This window comes from Cydia pomonella, chromosome 10 (assembly GCF_033807575.1).
Source record: "Cydia pomonella isolate Wapato2018A chromosome 10, ilCydPomo1, whole genome shotgun sequence".
NCBI classification, from domain to species: domain Eukaryota; kingdom Metazoa; phylum Arthropoda; class Insecta; order Lepidoptera; family Tortricidae; genus Cydia; species Cydia pomonella.
Genome location: NC_084712.1, coordinates 21,694,918 through 21,720,206, shown reverse-complemented (window position 1 = coordinate 21,720,206; position 25,289 = coordinate 21,694,918). Strand labels below are relative to the sequence as shown.

The window sequence follows — 25,289 nt, the reverse complement described above, 5'->3', positions numbered from 1 at the left end:
CCGCAAGGATCTTTGAGTTACCTTTTATACAGATTTCACGATGGCTCTTGGGGTATATTTAAGTTTTTATATGCTTACTTTGAAACAAATTTATTTGGTATTGCATAAAGTGGATCTTAGAACTTTCGTGGTTTCCCTGATATATGGCCTGATTCGCACTTTAAGATATGGCATTTTTTTAATGTGGGATTTTTCATTTCATTAATTTAATGTTTAATTTTTTTAATGTGGGGTTTTTTAATGTTGGGATTGGGAGATATATATCTTAATAATAAGAAGATAAAATGTTGGCCTTAATCGTGGTGATACGAGTAACAGTCATACAGCGAGCTAGACACTTATAATTCTGCGATTTTGACGATTAGCTAGATGTATAATTGTAATATAATAAATTACATATGAGTTCGTTAAAAAAAGAAAAAAAAGAAAAAAAATGTTTATTGCACAAAAGTTCGTTTTTAACTTTTTGTAAATTATTTCACCAAATTTTATAAATAGTGTTACAAGTTATTCAAATACAATATCAGCGTTGCAACCAAAAATCACGGATGATCTTAAGATTTATTAGGGCGTCTTGTATATATGCAAAAATAAGTAAATAAAATGACCGTCTAAGGTGGTTTGGACACGTGATGCGTAGGGATGATGAGTGTATCGTCAAAAAAAATCAACTTATGAGTTTCACTAGTCGTTATACCACTTTACCGCCCGCGGGGAGTCACCCGCATGCTGCATATTGACCGAACTATCGACTTATGAGTTTCACTAGTCGTTATACCACCTTACTGCCCGCGGGGAGTCACCCGCATGCTGCATATTGACCGAACTATCGACTTATGAGTTTCACTAGTCGTTATACCACCTTACTGCCCGCGGGGAGTCACCCGCATGCTGCATATTGACCGAACTATCGACTTATGAGTTTCACTAGTCTTTATACCACCTTCCCGCCCGCGGGGAGTCACCCGCATGCTGTATATCGACCGAACTATCGACTTATGAGTTTCACTAGTCGTTATACCGCCTGCGGAGAGTCCCCACACGTTTTATATCGACCGAGTTATCGACCAATGAAACTATGCCATAAAGATTGTTCAGGTGATTGGTGCATGCGAAATGAATTGAAAGTCGTGCGTGAGATGTACGTCAAACACCAAGACGATCATTAAGCTCGCATCAAAACCAGCTTTAAACTATTACAAATTGTTCAATTAGAATCGACCTCTCTCTCAGCTAGCTTTTATTCTAATAAATATGTTTAGCACTCATCTCTCCCTACACTAACAACATACAACTGACTATTTATTAGCAGTTAGTCATTTTTTAAATCACTAGGCATTTTGACTGTGTCGTGACCTATCCACCATATCCCGTTTATTCAGATTACAAATTTTATAACCTCAAATGTAGTAGTATGTTTTTTCCTTCTACATTAAATCTGAGGAGCTATGCACTGAATTATAGTGTCGTTTACGTATTATTGTGCCGCAATATTAAATATCATAGGAATCCTAGCATTTCGGAATGAAAAGTTAAGTACCACTACTTTTGAGGTAAAAAAAATCTAATCTTAAAAAAAAAACGGAGTATGTAGGTAACGGAGTCGTTTTGCTGCACTGTTTGCTTTCTGTTTTTGTTCCACTAACACTTAGTTTTATCTTTAATGTTACTAACCATTACGGTTTGTTGTCTTTCGAATAAATACATTGAATTGAATGAGTAGATTTTATCTCCTTGAGATAAGATTTATTATACAGTTTAACGTGTCAGCGATGGTACTAAGAGCAACAGTCGAAATTGATCATAGATGAACCTTATCTCTTTGAAATAAGGTTTGCGAATTGTCAGGCTATGTCAACAGTACTTGCGGGATGAGCAAACGAGGATTGATTACTTTGCGGCGTATATATATCTTTGTGTAGGAGACCTTTGTAGTAAATAGTAGGAGTAAACTTTATATATCTTTCTTACTGATAGGGTAAAAACGTATTATTGTACCATCAGTAGTTTCAATGAATTCATTCATAATTTCTCCATGGAATTTCGCAGCTCACTGTATATTAGGAGCCTCGGCGGAACGACTTTTATAAGGAGCATTGGAAGGTTTGACACGATCATCGTGGCATCGGAGTATATGGATCGTATTTTTAGACCTGCAACTTATCTTTGAACATTTTTTTATAAATTTTTAACTAAGGTGGTGTAAGACGAACATAGTTTATTTTGCTCGGGGCATGACAAAAAGTATGACGATTCCATACAAGAGTTTGTTTTGTCCCGGTTGTATTAACTTGCGTAATGACCGTCCGCCCCTTAGATGTCATAGCCTCATAGCTTATTCACACCCGTCATCACTTGTTTCTGCCCGTGAATGCTCCTTCTATTTTTGTTCCAAGGTGACAAGAGGTGAGGTGTTTGGGTGGTGGTGAAGGTGACGTGAAGGAGGTGGAAGGAAAACAAGATGAAAACCTTTACTTAATTGTTAAATCAGAATGGGCTTTAATCTACATGGGAAAATCATCGATAATAGATTTTATAGATGTCGAAACTTCCTACTTGTCAATAACTGTGGCCCCTGAAATCCAACGGCTAGTCATGTCCTATTCTCACACTTTCATATCTGTTTGAAACATGTTGGCTACGACGATAGATAAATCATCATAGGCCGCTTAATCGATATTTAATTTCGATTCGGTGTAAACCGTAAGATCAATGTGGGAGGACCCGTTTCCCTCAATAAGGAGGTTTCCATAAATCGCACCTACATTACTTCCCGACAGTTACCAAGCAAACTTCGCCTTTGTTGTCTGCGCTCCTATTATATTATCATGAATAGGACTATTAGGGAGGCCGACGTACAGTCACGGACTTTACTTGTTCAGCCATTTTGGGTTTACTTTACATTGGACATTTCATACCGTTAATATTGACAAGCAAATTAGCTTGAACCCTAGATGGCTTAACAATTAAAGTCTGTGACCGCACGAATAACTTAATGTGGATTAAGAAAAAAATTGCTAGGGAGGTCGAATCTAATTTACCAACTAGTAATGCGATAGCTACTATCGAAATAAATTATACGAGTATAAACGGATTTTTGAATGAGTTTTGATACGACCTTGACGATCATCGGTGATTGTCGCGCATCTCACGCACGACTTTTACTTTATTTCGCATGCACCAATCAGCGTGAGCGGTCGTATCAAAGTCAGATCAAAACCGCAACAAGTTGTTAGATCGGAAGCGGGCTCAGGGACTGATTTAATTTCATAGTCATACTGGGAAATATTGTAACTTACTTATACTGATTGATTAACGTAGACATAACATAGCTATTGCCTGCTTCATACCAATAATAGTTATTAGTGATGGAAAGTGAGTTATTTTCCTGTTGGTATAAGTTGAGGGGGGAGAAGTGCTCCATGCTGTCTAAGTGCGCCGACCTTGAATATATCGAAAACTGCTTATAGAGTACTAGTAATATTACAAGTAGCTTGCAGTTTTATTATTAGTAATAGTCCTAGTATTCTATAAGCAGTTTTCGACATATTCAAGGTAGGCGCTCTTAGACGGCATGGCGCACTTCGAGCCCCTCACCTTAGTCATTCTTTTCAGTTGGTTACAAAACAAGTACAAATGCTCAAATATATGACCAAAGGCTACTACTTACTCCGAGCTGTAGACCTCACAGACCACCACGGCTCCGCCATATTGAAAGTTTCCGAAAAAAAAAGGAAGAAAGCGACCTGTGTACGAAAACATTCGGGTATACCAAAGAGTTTTTGTCCAAGCTGAAACGGAGAACTTCGCTAACGCTCGGTCACAGATGCAGTTTGCTGTTAGGTGACATTCTAATCTGCATCTCGGTAACAGATGGTTGCTTATTGTACATGTCATCATAACGGTCACTTTCTAAAATAAATAAACGTGAGAGTGGTATATGACAAACGGCTCGATTCAAATAAGGATAAAGACACGTTTAAGATCTTGAAATAGTTATTTGTTTTACAAGGGGGCAAAGTTGTTATTTAATCGCTCGTGCCAATATTGATACCCGAGCAAGCGAAAGATTCCAAAATTGAACCACGAACGTAGCGAGTGGTTCGAGAAGTGGAATCTTGAGTGTTGCGAGGGTTCAAGGTACGAGGGTTAAACAAACTTTGCCTCCGAGTGAAACACAACATTTTTCACCACACCAACGCGAGGAAAATAATAACTATGAAATGCCAACAAAAAAACAAACCAGATCAAATCCAAATGAACGTAATTAAATATTTATCATCCAGTCATAATTTAAAAGTCAATTCTACCAGCTAACATAAGGAAACGACTCAAAATTTGCATCTGATTACTTTGCCCCACATGTGGATAAAATGCAACTTTCTCATTCGTTTTTCAACAATCAAGAGGGCCTTTACCAGTCGGTGTGGTGAAAAGATCTTTAAAAGATTGATAACTAAACGACATGTCAAAATTGACGTTTATTTTGATTCCGCTATGATCCCAATACGAACTATCTACGATATTTTTAACATCAAAGTGACATTGGTTGCCCGAATAGAGCTGCTTCTTTCAATTATACGACATACAAACGATATATAAATTAAAACTGATATAAACCAGAACTTATCGTATCTCATTCTTCGAATCGGGGCGAAAATATACGAAAAAATGCGACCATAAAATTCGCACAAATTTGAATTGGGACTGTATACTCGTAAGCATAATTTTTGTCGGAAACAATCTAAATTTAAAGTTCCAGATGCCGTTATTTACATACAATTCGCAGTTGGGATGAACATGCAAATTTAAAGTGGAAATTAATTATTGTTGGGACACTTGGGGCTTAAAGTTGAATATTTTGTCAAGCGTTTAATGCTTATAATATTCTCGTCTCATGTTTCAGTGTTTCACATAATTTCACATTAGTATTTTATATAATCGTGATATGATAGAGGGCTTTTCAGTCGAGTACCGTCTTTTGGCAACGAGCTTGCTGAGTTGCCAAAGTGAGGTACGACATTGAAAAGCTTGATTATATCACTATTGTATACAATACTTTTTCTACGAGTCAATAAAAATAATACTAATAATAAAATCATACAGGTAAACAAGCCAAAAGTATCATCATCATCATATCAGCCTTTTATCGCCCACTGCTGAGCATAGGCCTCTCTTCCAGTACGCCACTTGTCCCGATCCTGAGCTAATCGCATCCAGAAGTGTCCCGCAATTTTCCGAATGTCGTCCACCCAACGAGCCAACGGACGCCAGGGGCTTCTTTCATCCGAAAGCGGCCACCATTCCGTTAAAATTTTAGTCCACCTGCCATCACTCTGCCTAGCAACATGTAATACAGCTATTTAAGATACGCGAGCAGCCGCGATACCTTCATACTTGTCCGCGCCCCGCCCGCCGCCGCCGGGACCCGGCTGGGTGGTCAACGACACCTTCTTGCAACTCATGAGGCCCTGGTACTTGCTCCTTGCTTAATTCAATTTTTAGACAGTTTTTTCTCGTTTTTGCCACCGTAGCCTATGGAGACTAACAAGCAACGGTAAGAGGTTTTCGTAGTCTATGAGTATTGCTATATTAAGGTTGTCACATGTGCGTTTATGACTTATGAAGCAATTGTTTCTACTATACAACCTACAATAAATAATTAGTTTAAGCTATCGTTTTATTTCGTCCCCTTGACCGCGACGAGCTGTGATTGGTCCATTTCATTATAGATGACTAAAGCGTTTCGAAATGAATATTATAGTTGAGTTGAGAGCCCATACATGAAAAGTACCCAATTACAGTTTGGTATATGAAATCTTAATTCAACCATTACTGTCGACGAGTAGAAAAAAAAATTCAATTGAATAAAAAATATAGGTAATTAAGTAATAGTTTGAAACCAATGACTTCAATCATATCACCTCAACAGTCACTCCATAGTTTTGACGCAACTTTGTAACACACAAAATAAAACAGACAAACATACCTGTTTCACAATGTCCAAACAGACAAACATACTTAGGGCCTGTTTCACAATGTCCAAGTTGAATCCTGAATAAGCTACTTGCCACTTATCTGACGAAAAAAGCCATCGTTGGCGTTTCACAATCTTCAAATAAGCTAAACTGATCTGGTAGGTAATAGTAGAATGTTTACAGACGGATGAAAGGAACCCATTTCTGTCAAGGTAGTTTGGTACTTGAACGCAGTTAGAGCGCCAATAGTCCGAGACGGAAATGGTGCCTTTCACCCCAGTTAAACACTCTACTTTTCATTTCGAATCCGAGGAAAGCAAAATACAATCATGTAGGTAAAAATATCTTTATTCATGGAATGGGGAGTTAATCATCAGAATGGAAATTGTACAACGAATTCATTTTAAACCAAAATTTTAATTGCTTATCGTAAAAAAGAGAAAAAAACGTACTTAGAAAGTTCAGTGCTCTAGCAGACACGTATTATTTTCTACACACTTTTTAGAACAACTACAACCCACTTTCAGAGAATGAGAAATGAAAATACCTTTACAACTTAAGGTAGTTTTATCTGGCAGTTAGTTTATTTGTTAATTAGCTCTGCAATACTTGACACTTTGTGAAACAGACCCTTAGCTAAATTAATTTTTAACAAGCAGAAACGTGTGCAAACGATGCTATTAAGCTTAGAATAAATTTAAAAGTCGAAAAATACTGAAATGCTTACGGTAGATGTCGTTAGGGTCCCCTAGACCCATATGGTGGAAAAATTTGCTGCCTATGGATGAGGTCTTGGTGGCTCAGATGGCAGAGCGCTGGAGTATCGATCCAGAGGCTGTGAGTTCAAGTTTCACCCAGGACAGTATTTTTCTACTTTTAAATTTAAACAATTAGCTGCCTAAAATCATGCCATTCTTTCAGCTTCGTCCTATAAAAGCACCCGTTTCCATTGTTTTCGACTTTACGTAACTGTCCAAATCATTACGGTGCTATGGCTTCGGGTCGGCAGGCTTCAGCAAAACAACATGGACGCGAACGTCTCATTAAAATTCATGGCAGCGCCGAGATTGTGATATTTATGACCTCCGCTCTATTTTATTAACACGGTTCTGGTAGATATCGATTTTGGGAAGTTGTTTTCAAATGTTGGGAATATAGGCCAGATTGTTTTACCCCTAACCCTTTTTTTCTTGAAAATTTTGTTAGTTTTACTATTGTTTGATTGTTAGGGGAGAAAAGCCTAGAACTGGTTTTTGGGAGTCCTTTTTTTCGATATATCGTTATTAACAAAATAACATACGGCGCGATTCGAAGAATGATTAAGATTAATTTAATCAATGGTTTATTTTTCTTGTATATTTTTACTGAGGTGTGCCAATAAAGAGTATTCTATCTATCTATCTATCTATTAAGACACGTCTAAGATCTTGGAAAGATCTTTAAAATATCGATAACTAAACGACATGTTAAAATTGACGTTTCTGCTGTGATCGCAATAAGATCTATCTACGATATTTCTAACGTCAAAGTGACATTGGTTGCCCGAATCGGGCTGCTTTTGTCAATTATACGACATACAAACTATATCTAAATGAGAGCTTATCTAAACCAGAACTTATTGTTATCGTGTTTCATTCTTCGAATCTGGCCGAAAGCTTTTTAAGTTGAAGTTCGATAATTTATTTATCTATCGAATGGAATGAAATTCGTGTGTAAAATCAAATTTTTAGGCCTTCTCCGTTAGCTTATCCGTTTTAGGTCTCTCTCCTATACGTATATCCGTTTGTTTTTTGTTTTCCATTGTTACCATTAGTTATCAGTAAAATTAGCCGATATTCAATTTAATAATTACTGTTGTAAACATAAAGAATACAAGTATAAAGTTTAAAAACTTTATCTCGAAAACGATTTTATGTCGGAATTTCCAAGGAGGAAGTTCATCTTTCCAAGTAGTAAACACCTCATTCACTATAATCGGAACTTTTTTTATTGATATAGGAGGCAAACAAGCAGACAAATCAGTTCTTCGTAAGTGGTTACCATCGTTCATGGACACCTCCAACACCAGAGAGATCGCAAGTGCATTGCCGGCCTTTATATGGGAGTATGCTCTTTTCTTGAAAGGTTTTAAGGTCGTACAGTCAAGATATTAAATATCCATACGGACAAAGTGACAAAAATATGTACACACTACCTTAATATACAGGCAGAATATGTATACGCGACCTCGTGTATACATATTTTTGATACTTTGTCGATATCGATATTTAATACCTTGACTGTACCTACGTATCTGTCGGAAATATCGCGGGTGAACATTTATTCCACAGTTTAGCTGTGCGAAGCAGGAGGCTAACGGTGGAGTACACTCACAAAACATAATCCTATTAAATTTAAAATTATTAATTATTTCTCGCAAAATCCTTGAAACACGAGCTTTATCTGTAGCTTTAATTTTAATTGGTTATAAGATACTTTCCGTGACTAGCATTTATAACAGCGTAGATTACTCCTTGATTACTTGTTCTGACTGAATAATTCGCTGAGTCAGCGATGAGTAAGGGTAGCTAGAAAACGTGACGTGAACTGTTTTACTGCTATTTTACTATTTCATCAAATTATTGCTCAGCACTGCGACATAATGCGGCCATGAAAGAAAGTATTGGTGAATCATTTTATTGGGCAATTTCGTACTGGTCGATGTCGTTCAGTTTGCGTGCATTTCGCTCGTACTTTTCAATTTTGATACATGTATTGCGGGCGAGACGATAACTAAATAACATGATTGAAATATCATTCTGATATCAGTATACCTACGTTCGAATTGGCTTGTTTTCAGTCTTGAATTCTTGATGTCTGTGAGGAATATTCGAAAACGTAAATGTGATGGTGCATTAATGTTTGCTTGGGACAAAGTAAATGTTATTTACATAAACCTGGTACAGTCAAGTGTAAAAATATGGGTGTACACAAATTTTGCATTTAAAAATATGTCCCATGACCCACAAATTATGACATTTACGGCCTGTTTCACCATATCCAAGTAACGCATTGGATAGCTAATTGACATATAAATTAACTGCCAGATAAAACTTCCTGCATAACTTAGCACCTTATCTACCAGTTAAGCTTATTAGAAGATTGTGAAAAGACAACGATGTCAAATATCAAATATTGAACATTTATTCAGCAAATAGGCCACAGGGGCACTTTTACAAGTCCATTTTTACAAACAATAAAAATTACAAAAAATAATTACAAATATGGAATCGATGAAATAATATATATACACTATTAGAGATGTATACTGTATCTAAATGTCAAATTACACAAAAAAAAACTATGATAAAAAAAAACAAATACTAAAATTCTTTGGAGATGTATTTGTCTAAGTGTCAGAGATAATATAAAATTAAATTATCCTTAGAGATGTAGAGGGTCTCCAAGGCTTGAATGACTTTATTCGTCAGATAAGTGGCAAGTAGCTTATTCATAACTTTACATAGACATTGTGAATCAGGCCCTTACTAACCGGAGTTAAAATATTTTAATTTCAGTGTTAAATCACTATGGGATTTATTGACGCGAACCTGAACTCTTTTGAAATAAAGGTACATACTTTGTACATTGTGTTCTGTTTGGTACGTGTTTTTGCCGTATCTGTTGTGATCTATATACATCTATATGTGGCATTTCTCGTCTTTAATTGGAATCCTGACAAAAACAATCACCAAAGCGGTATGTGATTGGTCATATCACAAGATGTGCGGGGTCAGAATAGAGCTAACAAAACAATAGTCGGTCAAAGGGCGAGCCTTCCGCCTCCCCAAAGATTAGATCACGCAGACTGTCAATGAGATGAACATTTCTAAAAATGTGTGTAAAATGATCAATAAAGCGGTTCATTGGTGTGATGTGCGAGGTCAGAGCTAACAAAAAAATGCTCCGACAAAGAGCGAGCGACCTTCCGAACTTACCGACCGCTCACAGACTAAATAGGGCGCGCAGAATGTAAGCGATACGGATATTTGTAACAAACGGTCCGTTTCGAACTTTAAGATACGTCTAAAATTTGCTAAAGATACGATATGGATCGGATATGTCGGTGTCAAAAGTGACGTTTCTTCAAACAAAAACGTCACTTTTGACATCATTAAAAAACGCGGCTAAGTATAAACTTCAGTAGTATTTTTGATGGTATTTTCAACTAACAATTAAGGTAAAAATTCCTCCTTGTGTGTGTGTTCTACCGCTTGTACAATGGGCTGTGCTCTGAAGAATTGTTTGACATGATGCCAACGGCCACTTTCTATCACCGCACCGCTCGCCGTCGGCAGGGTGTTTATCCTCATACCCTAGAGCCTAAATGGTCGCGCACTGTGCGGTTTAAGAGGAATTTCCTCCCGCGGACGCTCCGACTGTGGAATGAGCTCCCTGCCGAGGTTTTCTCGAGGGTATACAGTATGGGGTTCTTCAAAAAAGGAGTGTACAGGTTTTTAAAGGGTCGGCAACGCGCATGTAACACCTCTGGAGTTGCAGGCGTCTATAGGCTACGGTGACTGCTTACCGTCAGCTGGGCCGTATGCTTGTTTGCCACCGACGTGGTATAAAAAAAAATATCTAACTGATGTCAGTGATACTTGTCCATGCACGTATTACACATGTATTGGCGCAGACTCACGATAACTAGATCACATGATTCAAATATAATTGTATGTAGTAAAGTGTACGTTCGAATTGGCCTGTGAGATAATGATATTAATGATTGATTACAAACACAAACACGACTACATTAAACGCTACTGCATGAAATAATTAAAAATGTAAGTGATGTGATAAGCACTAAGAAATTTGGCCGCTTCCTTTTTCTTTACTTACGACCCTATTCGAAGAATACGATAACGATATGTTCTGGTTTAGATAAGTTCTCATTTAGATATCGTTTGTATGTCGCATAATTGACAGAAGCAGCGTGATTCGGGCAACCAATGTCACTTTAACGTTAGAAATATCGTAGATAGATCTTATTGGAATGAGGAATTGAAATAAGTTTAAAGATGTCAAAGTCTAAGTAGAAAAATGAGATACGATAACGATAAGTTCTCATTTAGATATCGTTTGTATGTCGTATAATTGACAGAAGCAGCTGGATTCGGGCAACCAATGTTACTTTTACGTTAGAAATATCGTAGATAGATCTTACTGGGATCACAGGGGAATGGAAATAAACGTCAATTTTGACATGTTGTTTAGTTATCGATCTTTTAAAGATCTTTCCCAGATATTAAACGTATCTTAATCATTGTTCGAATCGAGCCGATTATTTCAATCACCTTTTATTCACACGTTTTCCCCAACTATCCTAAAACTTGAGGACTTCCCAAAAAAGAAACTCTCTTTTCCTTTTCCATCAAACAACAATCATCATTACCTCCACATTTTCATCTAGAGCCTACACTCCACTGCCACAATTTCACCTTTTCTACCCCGTCCCACCGCCACCCTCTGCGCATCTCGGCCAGTGCCCCGCGCGCAGCGTAACTGTGCGCTCGTCTGTCGCGTCTGTGATCGTCGCCGAATATTACTGTGTTTTAGACTATGTGTACTGAGTGAATCACAGGTGAGTTTATGTTTTTCATATTATTGCAATTTTTGAAAAACATATCGTTTGATTTACAGGAAGATATGTTTATATGTAAACGGATTATACCAATATATATGTTACTAGACATAAAAAAAACACATCTAAATTTAATGTTGTTATAAAATGGAAACATACAGGAAAATGGAAATCTATAATCGTATGACGTAATATTTTTTATGATTTTTTAAATATTTCATAATTAACTAACGACAAACAAAATACATCTTAATATGTTATTGTGTAGATACTCACCTTATTACTAAATAATTGGTGCAAATTCATTGTTAGTTAAGAAGTTCCACATTGTAGTAACAGAGAATATGAATATTCTGTGTGATTATTATGAGTCGTCCGACAAACAATTTAAATTAGAATTATATTCTTTATTGAGTTGGGTTTGGTTGGAAATAGATTTTCCAATGGTCTTTTACGAAACATGAATATGACATGCATATTTGCTCTATTTGTTTTTATATAGTTGTATAGTATCAATCTAAGTAAATGTAAAATCTATCTTACTAAAAGACCTAAATATCTATGTATAAAGAGAGAAGATAAAATAACCATCTGTAGGTTTTTCGAACGGTTTTTACTTAATTATTTTTTCGTATTCATTGTATAACCGATGCTTGGATTTATAGCTATAATGTCATGCTCCTTAAGCTTACCGTGGGACTTAGTCAATCTGTGTAAGAATATCCTATAATATTTATAAGTATTTATTTAATGTTAACATCTGTAATTTGTTACTATTGTAACTACCTAGTTACACCAACTATCTAGTTACCTATGTAAAAATAAACACTAAGGCTTTATTTGTTGAAAAAAAAAAATTGAATACCGGTTATACGTTTCAAAGGTTAAACAATAATTAAGGCACACAATGAACACCGTTAATTATCCATTCCCTTTACTAATTAAGTAAATTAATTATGAAAGTTACAAAGCAAATATTGAAATCAAATGAGGACCTGAAAAAGCACTCAAATTATCGAGTAATGAAGTTACAGCAATTTTACCTTTCTGAATTGAAAATTTCTGTACCTAGTGATAATTACAAATTAATGGAAAATTAGAAATGTTATAAGTTATAAACGGAGCGTTTTAATTGCGGTGTTCAAAATATGGGTGCTATGTCGAGCCTAGACTGACGTTCGCTCTATTTTTTTTTATTGTATTAACCCTTTGAACGCTTTATATCCTAAACACAAACATCACTCAAACGCCAAGCTCCGCGACACAAGGGAGCTAATGTAAACTTTATACGTACGCTATGGGCACAACTTGTTTAGGTGTTCTTGGCGTTCAAAAGGTTAAAAGAATGTAGTGGATTACTACCGGGCTTTGTGTTTCACTAGACAGTGTAACCTTGGCGCCGTTACGTCGAAAAAACTTTTTACCGTCCTTAATAATTATATTTATGTTCATATGAACGCTTAATAATCACTTGTGGGTCGTGCTCTCTGTGGTGTACGTACACTCATATTAAATTATGAATTTAAAATCAAAATGATAGGCAATTTGCGCTGCGAGATGGTGAAATGGTAAAAAAAAACCATTATTATTACATCCTTTTAAACCTTGTCTGTAAGCCTGTCAGTTATTCGCGATTGTTAGTTTTTGCGAATAACTGACTGGCCGATCTTGTCCGGCGAACTGGTAATCAGTGGGCCCATTTAGAAGAAGATTGGTCGACTGGTCTAAATAAGCAATTATTCTACTCAGCTAAATGCCGGATTAGCTCTCGGCTGTTAGCGGCTTATCTACGTGATAATACGGTATACGCGTACAGTCGGCTACAATGTGTACGGTTCAATTCAAAAATATAATTACGCCAACTACGCAAGGAAAAACCTAAGTCCTTCTACGTATATACGTACAATACGGCCGGTCAACTCTACTGCCGTGAAAGTGAAAGGGTGTTTAAGAGCAATTTTGGCCTGGCCAGCCACATAAGAGCTCATAAGAGGAAAAACCCTTGATTGCTAAGGTTGCCGTTATCGAAATAGATGTGGAGGACTGTGTGTGACGTTATCTATGAAAAGGGACCTTATTGTCGATGGCGCTTCCGCTGTCATAAACGATGCTCCTATACAAATACAACGCTGCGCGACGCAGTGCGGCGTAAGCGTCATGGACAATAAGGTCCCTTTTCATAGATAATGCCACATATATATAATGAATGTTCGAAAGGTGACAATTACTCGTACAGGTTATAGTAAAATGTGGTAGCGTTCGTAGTATGTTCAAGAGTTCTTCTAAGAAATATAAAGTTATTCCTACTCAGCTATAGGTATAGGTAAAAAACATAAGTAAGTCACCTGTTGTATGTAGTTGCGACGTGTTCGAATAGACATTTGTTTTGTTTGTTTGTGTCTTTTAAACATGTATTGTCTATTCGAACACGCCACAACTACATACAACAGGTGACTTACTTAAGTTTTTTACCTATAGGTACTTTTATGTACACTTGTACAGTCGGTGCCTTAACATAAGTATCCACTTTTCTGTACTGAAATAGCTAGTATGGCGACGTGGGTATATACATGTACTTAAGCTGGGGCACTAACTGCACCTACTATTAATTCCACTAACAGGCTATTTCGAGTTTTAATAATTAAATCGCATTCCAATATACATATACAGTACTCCTAGTGTAAATTAATTCGATAGCGTGACGTGACATACAGGTTTGCGCTAAGTCTCATTTAGTATGGGATTTTCAGTTTCCAAAACGTCTCGCTTGCCGCGCTGTTTCTAAATCCCATACAAAATGAGACAACACAAACGCGTACGTCACGTCACGCTATCGAATAAATTAACACTAGAGGTTCTGGTCTGTCAGTGTCAACAGTGACGTTTTGGATTTAAGTTTTAGTTATAGATTAACCTAATTCCAATATGATACCGATCTGATATTTATTGGCTTGTAAGTCTATAAATTTCGGAACCCCTATTTCTCTATGGGCTCCCATAATATGTTGGTGACGTAATGGAACGTGGAGAAAAATTTTACTCAATGATCTAATTTATTGGAATTCGAAGTACACGTGAACCTACCACCATATCTGAGAACGCCTCAGAACGACCTTCATTAATGTTTTATAAATAAGTACGTTTTATAGAAATACATTTTTCGACATGAAATCCACTATTTGTATAAAGTATAACACAAAAAAAAAACGAAATGATTATAAACAATATTTAAATTACGTAAGTAAATTATTAGTTTATTTTATGAAGAAAACGATTTATAAACAATTTCTTTGTTTATTGTGAACTTCTTTATTCTTCAATAGCAAGAACTGAATACAAAAGATAATACTTACTTCAGTAAGTTCTATTCACAATGCATACAATAGCGCTTCTTTTATGCATTTAGACATTCATGCTTCCAACAATCAATTTACGATACCTAGAAGATGAAAATTAAATACGTGATGTAACATCAAAAAGCAAGTCATAACATAATTTAAATAGATGTCATATTATTATTATTATTATTTGTATGTCTCTTACAAATTCTCGGGACCATGGGGTCCCGGGCATTTTGAAGGCGTGCGTGGGGCCGAAGCCAACACGTAGAGGCCCCTTGTAATAAGACAATTTACTCTAAAAGTAATGTGACACCAACCGACGATTATCCCTGTTCACACTATAGCAGTGCACCCAAGGACAACCCCCGGTTAGTGTAGGACTATTGTAAGAAAAAGATACAAAAAGAAACCGGGCTATTGGGTTGAGTTGCTAGTGGACTGGTAACCGAGGCTATGGAGGTGACTATGGCACCTGCCCTGATCATATGTTAAAAAAACACGAAAAAATGGACAGGTGGTGACTCGCCAACTCACAATATGGGTCCCCGAAAACGGCCGCTCGCACAGAGCGACAAGGGGACAACATTGCGTGAGCGGCTCAGGGTGTGGAGAGGTGTGCGCCGCTTTCTACCCAGTGGCTGTCAGCAGCCACTGTGCCAACTCGCGTCTTATGCATATTTCACTTCCACCCTGCGAGCATATAGCTCTGACACCCCACTCTGGACGGCCGGTAAAGGCAAGCCAGAGGTGAGAGTCCTGCGGCCCCTGCTCAGTGTTCACTCCAGCCGGCCAATCAAGGCAAGCCGGAGAGAGGGGCCTGTCCGACTCTCGGGGGCATGGGACCCAAGGGACGTCACTTCCCATTCAGCTCGCCACAAGCTGCCCTGGGGGTTTATTATTATTATTATTAAAGCCTTTATTATACGAACTGTTGGCAGTCTATTTAACAATTCCTTATTATATTAACAATTCCTATGAACATGTTCGTAAGGTCTTTTGACCTAGGCCTCTTCCGAATCGCCTTTTTCTATTATATTTAGGTATTTGTCCAGCATTTTCTTCCATTTTTGTCTATGTCTAAAAGAAAAAGATGTCATATACTGAAGAAAAAATATCTAAGCCCTCTAGTTGCCAAAGCCAGTATCAAACCGGCGTCTTCATTTCTTTAGCTTATGTACATGACTAACGTTCGATTCGATTCTGGGGCTATAACCGCGAAAATCGAAGTTCGTCAATTGCGGGCATTGTTTTCTGTCACTCTAATTACGTCTTAGTGAGAATAAACGAGAAAGATCTCCGCAGTTTGCGAATTTAGGTTTTCGCGGTAGGCCCCTTGATCTTCGTCGTTCGTCGAAGGGCTTGATTACTTTTTAGGGTTCCGTACCTCGAATGGAAAGAAACGGAAGCCTCGAACGATCGCTTTGTTGTCCGTCCGTCTATCAAGACCCTTTATCTCACAAACGCGTGCAGGTATCGAGTTGAAAATAAAACCATATACTCAGGTCTAGAGCTTCTTGAAGCTGTGAAATAAGTTAACGTAAAAGAATGATAAGGCCGTTTATGCCGCAAAAAACATATATTTGACACTCTCAAGGGAATCAAAATTCATAACTATAGTACTTCCCGTTGAACTAGATCTATGAAATTTGGCAAGTAATATCTTCTTACACTACAAAAACAGGGAGATTTTTTTAAATAATAAATTTGTACGAAAAAAAAAAACAATACAACAAAAATGTATAGTATTGTGACTGCTTAAAAACCATAAATCAAAAAATATTTAATAAAATGATTTGATTTGTTGCCTATTTGTATAAATAGCGTGTCAATTCAAAAGGGCACCAAAATAGGTTATTCTGGAAAAATGACTGCCCATTTAATACAAATGTTTTAGCGCGCGAAGCTTTTTAAACGTCCGATGGAAAGCGTGGATAAATGACCTCTGTCAATTTTGCATTTAAGTCCCGTTGTTAGGCCTTTAGATATTTTGGACATGAATCATTTCAGTGTTTTGACTGTAATATTTGCCGGTAACATTTTTCTACTCGTCGACTGTAATGGTTGAATTAAAATTTCGTATAACCAACTATATTTGCGTACTTTTCATGTGTTGGCTCCCAACTCAACTATAACATTCATTTCGATACGCTGTAGTCAACTATACGGCGTGTCGCCGTGCTCCCATAGAAAAGATATAAACGGCCAACAACTATTTCATGAGCATATTAATATTATTCATTCAACGCGCGTTTATGTCTTTCGTACTACACTTTTATCTACTGAGATAGTTATCAGTTTTCTTTAATTATTTAAGTTTTATAGTAAAAATAAGCATTATAGATGACTCCTAGAAAAAGTATTGTATATATGTAATAGTAATATAATCAAGCTTTTCAGTCGAGTACCTTACTTAGGCAACTTAGCCAGCTTCTTTGCCTGAGTAAGGTACGAAATTATATTAGATAGATAGATAAAATCTTTATTCAACCACAACTTACATGCTTTGTGACACAAACAAATAACAAGAGAAAAAGAAAATTGACAAGAGACAAATAAAAAGTAACATACAATTTGACACTAATATCAATAACAATGTATTACGTGTCTTATTTTTAGATTAGTAGAGGGTCATGTGTTGTGGTAAAGAATAGGCACTGACTCAGCATACATGCTGCGGAGACCACAGCGCTGATCTTCCGTCAGAACCTTAAAACCTACACTAATAAACGACCAGTGCAGCGCTAGTCAATGTACTTATATGTATAAATATATATGCATATTACATATATTTGTACTGTAAGTATGTAGGTACTGTAAATACTTGCAAGAAAGTTATTATACTTATTAATTTATTAATTTATAAGGTGTAAGAGATATCACGATTGTATAAAGTACTATTTATTTTAACGATAATATTTAGTTGATACGTGAACATAATTATGCTGATTTTCAACAATATTTCAGGTACCGTAAAACCACCCAACTATAAAGCTCCCAACTATGGTCCACAAATAAACTAAATTTTTCTCGTTCAGGTGTGTATTTTACTATATTTTTGTAGTTCTAAGGCAAAGTATGTTTATAAATGGAAGGTAAAACTAGGAGTAAACCAAAAGGAACATTGGTATAGATACTTAATTTCCTTTTGAACTTGTGGACCATAGTTGCAGTATTGGACTATAGTTAGGTAGTTTTACGGTATGCTAAAATATTGACAGCGACATAAAGGAAATACATATAGAAACAATTCGGAGTCCAGGGTGCCATTCTCTGTTTACTTGCAATACTGAGTAAACGTTCTGAGCAGAAAATTAGCCATTAGGGGCCCGACACTCGTGAAAGTACCGTAATGAAGCTCCAACGTACTTTACTCGCACCACTGGTTGTGAACCGTGAGCCAGTCGTACACAACGACTAGTGGTTGTTTTGGAAACTATATTTTTAAGGCAGCGTGGAAATCGTTTTTTCCCAGGAAAGCTACGTGTTAGATTGCAGTAAAACTTTGCACATACCATTGTACATGAGGTATATCTACGCATGTAATTAGTATACTCGTATGTAGCTCCAGCTTATAAAAAAACCGAAAGAGAGCATAAACAAGTTTTGTATGAAGAAATTAAATACTCCGTATTTTTTGAACTATGGTATCTGAAGCTACATCTATATCCAATAACATTTATATGAATAGCCACTTTTTTTACTGTGCATATTGTTCATTTTAACAAATGTTTTCGTTTATGTATCAAAACCAAAGGAGAATATTTCGAAGAGAATTTGTATTGTTTTAGTTAAACAATTGTAGTTTCAATTTCTCAAAATATCTATTCAACATCAAATTGAGATCAAATATATTTTTGTAACTAGTTCGAATGTAGCTTGTGCTCTACTCGTAGACTGGGCACATTCCTTTGTATGCAAGGAGAAACTTTTATCTCGACGTTCAGTTGGACACTTTGTCTTTGCTGTAGAGACTCGAGGTATATCTAGTCAAATGTAATAGACACCGGTAATGTTCTATATACTTATTCAACTGCTTTTACTTACCACTTAGGTTACTTTTCCTTAATGTTGCCATGGGGCATTTAATTTTCAAAATATTGTTCTCGCCCTCTCATGACTGACTGCAAGGAGTCAAATCTGTAAGACTGATTTGTGTTTAAATTTAAGTTTTTTTTTTATACCAAGACGATGGCAAATAAGCATACGGCCCGCCTGATGGTAAGCAATCACCGTAGCCTATGGACGCTTGCAACTCCAGATGTGTTACATGCGCTATGCCGACCCTTAAATTTTTTTTTTAATAACCTATACTGTAGACCCTAGGGAAAACCTCGGTAGGTAGCTCATTCCACAGCCGAAGCGTCCGCGGGAGGAAGTTCCTCGTAAACCGCACACTGCGCGACCATTTAGGTTCTAGGGTGATAGAATATAGAATTGCCAACAATTTAAAAATTCTGCTAAAATAGTAAGAGTACGGTGTGTTAACTTTTTTCAAACAAAATACGCGCGCTTTGCGCGGCGGCGCCCAACTTCTGTTAAATGTTGGCTCTTTCAAACAAACAAAAATGTGAAAATGACAGATCGGGACAAACGTTTTTTTCTTTGGCTTTTAAGGTAGAAGTGCTAGTGCTCGACGGCCTCGACGCTGCACTAGTCACCGACATGGGCACTTTATGTCATAGAAATATAGGTTAAATTTGAACAACGAAGATTTTTCTGTATTCGAACTTAATCCTTGTCACTTTGACATAAAATGCCCATGTCGAGTACTAGTGCAGCGTCGAGCACTAGTACTTCTACCTTAATCCCTGCAATTTTGCACAGGGTGGATTTGCTATTTTTGTATTTTTTGGGAGGATGTAGTTGGGAAAACCTAAAAATAAATAATTGTTATTGTTGTGTTAATGGTTTGTTAGTTTTGACAGACGTTTATGAATAACACGCATAACAATAAAAGATTCAGAGCTCCTCATTGCACTCGAAGGCGGGCCGAGGTACGCTCGAGCACACTCGAGTCTTTTTCAGTCCAGTCTTTTCACCCGGCTCCTTGACCTCGGGCGAATTAAGACTGGTTTAATTGCGCGCCGTCAGCACGTCTTGGCTGTACGGTTTTATGGTAATGAGAATCGATACTGTCTTTGGTGGCGGCCATTTTGATTACGAATGAATAGCGTGGTTTTTTCGATCTACACCGTGTTTTTTAGGGTTCTGTACCGAAAGAGTAAAACGGGACTCTATTACTAAGACTCCGCTGTCCGTTCGTCTGTTTGTTTGTCTGTCTGTCTGTCTGTCCGTCTGTCACCAGGCGGTATCTCATGAACTGTGATAATTTAGACAGTTGAAATTTTCACAGATGATGTATTTCTGTTGCCGCTCTATAACAGACTTTGACGACCGGTCTGGCCTAGTGGGTAGTGACCCTGCCTATGAAGCCGATGGTCCCGGGTTCAAATCCTGGTAAGGGCATTTATTCGTGTGATGAGCATGGATATTTGTTCCTGAGTCATGGGTATTTTCTATGTATTTAAGTATTTATAAATATTTATATATTATATATATCGTTATCTAAGTACCCTCAACACAAGCCTTATTGAGCTTACTGTGGGACTTAGTCAATTTGTGTAACAATGTCCTAATATAAAAAAAAACAACAAATACTAAAAAACTGAATAAAATAAATATTTAAGGGGGCTCCCAACTCCCATAAAACACTATGTATAGTGAAAGCACAAATCTAGAATGTACAGTAAGCAGCAGAGATAACTGACCCCCCTGCAAACAAGTTTATATGCAGAGGGAGTCAGTTATATCTGCAGCTTACTGTACAAAATTGCCAGTCAGTGTGGTATTCAGAAATAATATGTGACATACACGTCACGTCCTCGGTAAAGTAGACCTTTTTATGAAATGCCCCTTTTGAACTAACTAAGTTTTAATTAGATAAAGATGAAATAAATAATTTAAATTTAAATGGTAAGCACACGAAAGTAATATCTTAATATCACTGACAACATTTTTTTATTTAGAGCAGTCCGTTTCCATTTATACTGCCTAAGGTCAAAGGTGAGGCCTAAAAAGCGCCAGATAAAATAGAGATTTCGCCATTCATTCGTTCATCATTTTATATTGAATGAAATCCAGAGGCTGATTCGGTTTTAACAATTTGATATGGTTTTCTTATTTTGATACGACCTTGACCGTGACCACCAAACAGCGTTAGCGGCTCACTGTGCATTGGTTCTGATGATATGGCATTTAGTTTGCGCTCATTGGTGTGCGTGAAATCCCTGATGACATGATTCAAGGTCTAAGTTAGGTTAGGTCTTAGGTATCTCTTTGGTTTAGCCCTCCGAGCAACACCGCCTTCCGACACGTCGGAAGGGAGGAGCCCAAGCAATATCTTACCGTACAAATCGTTCTGCCATTTTTCACGGGGGAAACGTGCACACAGTCGCACTTCTCACTACTTACAAAATCCAATCTGTAATGACGACACAAATACATAGAAAATGACACACGTCAAAGACAAATCTTGCACACCCATTTCGTGGTAAACTATTTCAATATGTTTTAATCTTTTTGAATATATATACTGCTGTATGTAAATTAAGTTTTACGACGAAATAAATGATTTATGATTTATGACACCGCGATCTCTTTTTGTGTACGCGTACGGCCGAGTCATAACAAGCACCGCGTTATGTCCCGTTGGGCATGCATGCCGACTCCTGTTACTTTAAGTTCTAGCCCATTGATTGACTGGTACGAAATGCCTTAAGGCATTAAGTACGACATTTGTATTATGATGTATTGTACAATAAAGATTAAACAAATAAATAAATGAATTAAAATCAAGATCTTATCAAATTGTTAAAATAGAACTTGCCTCCATATCTGACCTTAAACTTCAATATTAATTCTCAACAGCATTTTGCGTTAAAAAATTCTATTCGATATTGAAAATTCAATTCACTGTATCTATTGAAAGTAGGAGTGAAGCAAATTTAGTAAATTGAACTATGTGAAATAAGATAAATTGCTTACCAGACCGTTTACCCTTTGTATAAGTTAATAAATATTAAATATATTACATATTATAGGGTATTATCACACAAATTGACTAAGTCCCACGGTAAGCTCAATAAGGCTTGTATTGCGGGTACTTAGACAACGATATATATATATGATATACATATTTATAAATACTACATAGATAGAAAATATCCATGACTCAGGAACAAATATCCATGCTCATCGCACGAATAAATGCCCTTACCAGGATTTGAACCCGGGACCATCGGCTTCATAGGCAGGGTCACTACCCACTAGGCCTATCTGGCCGTCAATATATGAATATACATCGTTAACCCTTAGAAAATGTAGTAACTGGAGATGCCTTGTTTGTCGTTACCTGTACAAAACAGTCTGCCGATTTTTGCGAGGGAGGGGCACGTCAAATCAAATGGACATAACGCACAAAAAACCGTGTTAGAACGTCAGTCCATACAATAAGTATAATATTGTGCAAGGTTTTCGGCAGAGGGGTACTCTTAAAGGCTCCGGTTATTAATGCTTTAAGCGTTAACCGTTTTCAGGGCGTCGGTACGGTCGAAGTAGTTTTAAGAAGGAAAGGGTAAGTGTTTATTAAGGTTGAGGGTGTTCGCTAGAACTACGCCAGCTAGCGAACACCCTCAACCTTAATAAACACACCCTTTCCTTCTTCAAGGAGCGGGTGAGCTGTTTAACGAAAAATTGTATGAGCAACGCTGACTGGCGCGGACGCTTGCGACGGATTTTATCTAGAACAGCACCCGTATGCGAACGCCTGCTCCGTGCACGCTCACGCTAGCAGACGCCCTTAGACATTTTGGAAGATAATGTTACATCCCGGCGTCAATCCAGGGATATGATAGAGAAAAGTTGACCTCTAAACTCCCAAACAAACCAAAAAAAAACTTATCGTTTTGTTATTTTTTTTTAATCAAATGGAACAGTCAATTGGTTCGTTTATTGGAGCGAGCGAGATATGCTTCGAATGATGTCAGAATGAGATAAAATGTAGGTAAAGTTCAAATGACGCTCAATGAGGTCTATTCTCGTATTTTTAATTTTTTACTGACAATTTTTTTTAAATTACTATTAATGTATTTATAATTTTTGGGCTATCTATTTGAGCGGGCGGGATTTTTTGTATGCATGTGCCTAGATTTAAGATTTTTCAAACACAATGTAATACTGAATATTGTTATTGTTATTGAATAAAAATGATGATGATGATTCGAATTTTACGAAATTATTTTTTTTCTCTACACCTTACTACAATTGCGCTATTACTAATGAAAAAAAAAAGTTAAATTACTAAATATTTAAATTACTAGTAAATAAGAAATATATAACAGTGAATAAATAGTTACATTACAAGTAAAAAAAATTATACCTACACTCTTAAGATGAAAGGAGACGACGTCGCGCGACCGCTGCTTCATGCAAACGTAGTCCACATTTTTCTTTCTGGATGTACATTATAGAAAATACTTTGACGTAATTTGATGTATATATATATATATATATATATATATATATATAGCTGCATAGCTTAGTTAATACGAGTACATACAATACAATAAAAGTGTAGTTAGGAGCTTTTAAAAAGTTTTATGAAATTTTGTTTGTTCTTAACCCTTATACTTCTTCTTCTTCTTCTTCCTCGCGTTGTCCCGGCATTTTGCCACGGCTCATGGGAGCCTGGGGTCCGCTTGACAACTAATCCCAAGATGTGGCGTAGGCACTAGTTTTTACCCCTAACCCTTAACCCTTATAATAATCAAAAAAACCGGGCAGGTGCGAGTTGGACTCGCGCACGAAGGGTTCCGTACCAATATTTATAAAAACGGCAAAAAAAATATGTTTGTCGTATGGGAGCCCCCTTTAAATATTTATTTTATTCTGTTTTTAGTATTTGTTGTTATAGCGGCAACAGAAATACATCATCTGTGAAAATTTCAACCGTCTAGCTATCACGGTTCATGAGATACAGCCCGGTGACAGACGGACGGACGGACGAACGGACAGCGAAGTCTCAGTAATAGGGTCCCGTTTGACCCTTTGAACGGAACCCTAAAAATCGATAAAAGTCAAACGAAGGGGCATCCGGATATCTATGGTAAATGTACAATAAATTGCGTAATAATATTTTCAATAATATCAATCTTTCTTATTTTTGTTATGTATTATTAAATATAATGATGTGATGCCTGATTAAAAATTATTCTATTATTCTATTCTATTCTATCCAGGCCGTGTAGCCAACATGCCAAACGCTTACGCTTCGTAGCGATCGAAACGCAACTGTCATTGTCGCACTACGAGTAATATGGAAGAGTGATAGAGAGACACAAAGCGTTTTGTTGTCGTAGCGATAGCTATTGTCACCTTGGCTAGGCCGGCAGGGAGGAAAATGGAGACTACATTTTTACGGAGAAGCGGTCGTCCACCATCCTCTTAATCAATCAATTAAAGTTGAAACCAATCACTTTTAATAAAAAACAAGCGATACAAACTGAAAACCAAATCAATTATGAAACTTTAACGATGTTTGCAACAAAATATGAGGCAAAGTTTGCCAGCATCCGCAGTATTTGAAGCCAAATACAAAGGTCGTAAGTCCCTTGAACATTGTCAAGGCTTTCTGTAAGGTGTCATATAAGGGCGGTGTTTCACTTACGGCTTTATGGCTTGGGGTGGTATATCGGGGGTAATGAACAGGGGGATTTAATTGAATTATGACGGGAAGCTGTGCCGTATTCTCTAGTATGGACGTGGCTAACACGTGAGTGTTTTAGCAACTATTCGTTTTTGTTTATAACTTTCATATACTTAAGTATTTTAGTAGATTGTTAACTAAGGGATGAAATGGTACCTTTCACCCAAAATCTTTTGTTTGAATTTTAATGGATTTTTTGTATAATTTCCATTCTGATAATTAACTACCCATTCCATAAATAACTCACGTATAAATAATAATAAATAACGGAATACTACGGAAGTTTATACTTAACTGTGTTTTTTAATTTCCTAGTATTCGAAACGAAGAGTGTTTAACTCGGGTGAAAGGTACCATTTCATCCCTTAGTACCTTATCGCAAAAAAAGAAGAGAACGTACTTTTAAGTGTAGTGCTCTAAAGCAGAAACGTATCATTTTCTGCACACTTTTTAGAATAACAACGACCCACTTTCAGAGCATGTGAAAAAAAAAAAAATTAGCCTGCGCATTTCGTCTGGTAGATTCGACGACTCGTAGATTTCTTATACGACATCTTTGTAGGTTAATTAATCTGCACTGCTAAGCC

General features: G+C 36.9%; 1 protein-coding gene across 1 annotated transcript in view; it reads left to right on the top strand.

Annotated features, from left to right (window-relative positions):
• Window positions 1-11,505: 11,505 nt before the first annotated feature.
• LOC133522400 (thrombospondin type-1 domain-containing protein 7A-like) overlaps window positions 11,506-25,289 on the top strand; it is a 202,223-nt gene continuing 188,439 nt past the window's right edge. The window contains exon 1 of the mRNA XM_061857728.1: window positions 11,506-11,598. The gene's annotated coding sequence lies outside the window, so the exon portion shown is untranslated. The remainder of the gene's footprint in view (window positions 11,599-25,289) is intronic.